This window comes from Triticum dicoccoides, chromosome 6A (genome assembly GCF_002162155.2).
Source record: "Triticum dicoccoides isolate Atlit2015 ecotype Zavitan chromosome 6A, WEW_v2.0, whole genome shotgun sequence".
Lineage (NCBI taxonomy): Eukaryota > Viridiplantae > Streptophyta > Magnoliopsida > Poales > Poaceae > Triticum > Triticum dicoccoides.
The window spans coordinates 430022192-430025991 of record NC_041390.1 but is presented as its reverse complement, the minus strand read 5'-3'; positions in this window follow the sequence as shown (position 1 = coordinate 430025991).

Sequence of the window (3800 nt, the reverse complement as noted above, 5' to 3'; positions counted from 1 at the left end):
ATGAAAACAAAGTGTAGACTTTGGCAGAACGACTCGGTCGTAATGCTATTGAGTACAGATGGATTTTAAAAGGAAGACGGTCAATAGATGGTAAGTATTACCATTAAGAAAGCTCGAGTTGTCGTTAAGATGTTTTCCGACAAGTTCAAGGAGTTGACTACGATGAGACTTTCTCACTCGTAGCGATGCTAAGAGTCTGTTGGAATTATGTTAGCGATTACTGCATTATTTATGAAATCTTGCAGATAGGATGCCAAAACATTGTTTCCTCGACGATTTTTGAGGAAAGGTTGTATGTGATACAACCGGAAGGTTTTGTCAATCCTGAAAGATGCTAATAAGTATGCAAAGCTCCAGCAATCCTTCTAAGGACCGGAGTAAGCATCTCGGAGTTGGAATGTATGCTTTGATGAGATGATCAAAGATTTTGGGTTTATACAAAGTTTATGAGAAACTTGTATTTCCAAAGAAGTGAGTGGGAGCACTATAGAATTTCTGATGAGTATATGTTATGGATCAGAAATGATGTAGAATTTCTGGAAAGCATATAGGGTTATTTGGAAAGTGTTTTTCAATGGAAAGCCTGGATTAAGCTATTTGAGTATTGAGCATCAAGATCTATAAGGATAGATCAAAACGCTTAATGGTACTTTCAAATGAGCACATACCTTGACATGATCTTGAAGGTGTTCAAGTTGGATCAGTCAAAGAAGGAGTTCTTGCCTGAGTTGTAAGGTATGAAGTTAAGACTTAAAGCTTGACCACGGCAGAATAGAGAGAAAGGACGAAGGTCGTCCCCTATGCTTAAGACGTAGGCTCTATAGTATGCTATGCTGTGTACCGCACCTGAAGTGTGCCTTGCCATGAATCAGTCAAGGGGTACAAGAGTGATCCAAGAATGGATCACAGGACAGCGGTCAAAGTTATCCTTAGTAACTAGTGGACTAAGGAAGTTTCTCGGTTATGAAGGTGGTAAAAGAGTTCGTCGTAAAGGGTTACGTCGATGCAAGCTTAACACCTATCCAGATAGCTTTGAGTAGAGATACCAGATACGTATAATGGAGCAGCAATTTAGAATAGCTCCAAGTAGAACAGTTATTTGGAATAGCTCCAAATAGAACGTGGTAGCTACATCTAGGAGATGACATAGAGATTTGCGAAGTACATATGGATCTGAATGTTGCAGACCCGTTGACTAAAACCTCTCTCACAAGCAACATGATCAAACCTAGAACACATTGAGTGTTAATCACATAGTGTTGTGAACTAGATTATTGACTCTAGTAAACTCTTTGGATGTTGGTTACATGGCGATGTGACCTGTGAGTGTTAATCACATGGCGATGTGAACTGGATTATTGACTCTAGTGCAAGTGGGAGACTGTTGGAAATATGCCCTAGAGGCAATAATAAATTGATTATTATTATATTTCCTTGTTCATGATAATCGTTTATTATCCATGCTATAATTGTATTGATAGGAAACTCAGATACATGTGTGGATACATAGACAACACCATGTCCCTAGTAAGCCTCTAGTTGACTAGCTCGTTGATCAATAGATGGTTACGGTTTCCTGACCATGGACATTGGATGTCATTGATAACGGGATCACATCATTAGGAGAATGATGTGATGGACAAGACCCAATCCTAAGCCTAGCACAAAGATCGTGTAGTTCGTTTGCTAAAGCTTTTCTAATGTCAAGTATCATTTCCTTAGACCATGAGATTGTGCAACTCCCGGATACCGTAGGAGTGCTTTGGGTGTGCCAAACGTCACAACGTAACTGGGTGGCTATAAAGGTACATTACAGGTATCTCCGAAAGTGTCTGTTGGGTTGGCACGAATCGAGACTGGGATTTGTCACTCCGTGTAAACGGAGAGGTATCTCTTGGCCCACTCGGTAGGACATCATCATAATGTGCACAATGTGATCAAGGAGTTGATCACGAGATGATGTGTTACGAAACAAGTAAAGATACTTGCCGGTAACGAGATTGAACAAGGTATCGGGATACCGACGATCGAATCTCGGGCAAGTATCGTACCGCTAGACAAAGGGAATTGTATACGGGATTGATTAAGTCCTTGACATCGTGGTTCATTCGATGTGTGGAACATGTGGGAGCCAACATGGGTATCCAGATCCCGCTATTGGTTATTGACCGGAGAACGTCTCGGTCATGTCTGCATGTCTCCCGAACCCGTAGGGTCTACACACTTAAGGTTCGATGACGCTAGGGTTATAAAGGAAGTTTGTATGTGGTTACCGAATGTTGTTCGGAGTCCCAGATGAGATCCCGGACGTCACGAGGAGTTTCGGAATGGTCCAGCGGTAAAGATTTATATATGGGAAGTCCTGTTTCGGCCATCGGGACAAGTTTTGGGGTCATCGGTATTGTATCGGGACCACCGGAAGGGTCCCGGGGGCCCACCGGGTGGGGCCACCTATCCCGAAGGGTCCCATGGGCTGAATTGGGAAGGGATCCAGCCCAAAGTGGGCTGGGGCGCCACTTCCCCCTAGGGCCCATGCGCCTAGGGTGGGGGGAACCCTAAGGAAGAGTCCCAAGGGGGTAAGGCACCTCCTAGGTGCCTTGGGGGGGAGGGAAACCTCCCTTGGCCGCCACCCCCCTAGGAGATTGGATCTCCTAGGGCCGGCGCCCCCCCCCCTTGGCCTCCTATATATAGTGGGGGAAGGAGGGCTCTTTCATCCATGCTTTTGGTGGCCTCCTTCTCCCTTCTCCAACACCTCCTCCTCTCCCGTGGTGCTTGGCGAAGCCCTGCAGGATTGCCACGCTCCTCCATCACCACCACGCCGTTGTACTGCTGCTGGATGGAGTCTTCCTCAACCTCTCCCTCTCTCCTTGCTGGATCAAGGCATGGGAGACGTCGTCGGGCTGTACGTGTGTTGAACGCGGAGGTGCCGTCCGTTCGGCACTAGGATCATCGGTGATTTGAATCACGACGAGCACGACTCCATCAACCCCGTTCTCTTGAACGCTTCCGCTTAGCGATCTACAAGGGTATGTAGATGCACTCTCCTTCCCCTCGTTGCTGGTCTCTCCATAAATAGATCTTGGTGACATGTAGGAAAATTTTGAATTTCTGCTACGTTCCTCAACAGTTTTAGGTCGTGGTTCTATACTCAGTGGTGCCGTTGGAGTTGATGGACTCACTTATCTTCCAAGCCTTCCGCTGTTATCGTTATTAGATGGCCTTAAGCCATATTTATTGTAATAAGTTCTCTTTTGAGACACTCGATGTAATAAGTGTGTGATTGCTACTCTGCTATAAATCCTCCGAGTACTGTGTGGTGTTAGCATTACTGACCCAGGGATGACACCGGGGCACAGAGATCAGACTGTTTGAGGTCTGGTCGCTACAGAGATGGTATCAGAGCACACGCTGACTGTAGGACACGACCACTAAGCTAAAGACCTAGATCACTCTCTTCTCTTCTGACTTCTCATCTTTTCTACTCTTTAGGATGGCGGATGCAATGAACAAGTTCACACAACCGGATGAAGATACACCCTTTGGACGCCACTTGAAGGAAGTCACTAGATACCTGAACATAGGAATACCAAGCTTCACGGGAACCTACAACGCCACTTTACCTGAAGAAGAGCGCTGGATGATTCAAGTTCAAGTTCCAGGAAGGACGTTCATGCCAGTCACTGAGCCCATAGAGTTTTCTTTTGATGCACCCACTTGGAGTCTAGGAAAGAGTATGGCAGCTCACATCATCATGGGACGCATCGGAGAAGTCTACCGCAAGGATCTTAAGGATACTATCT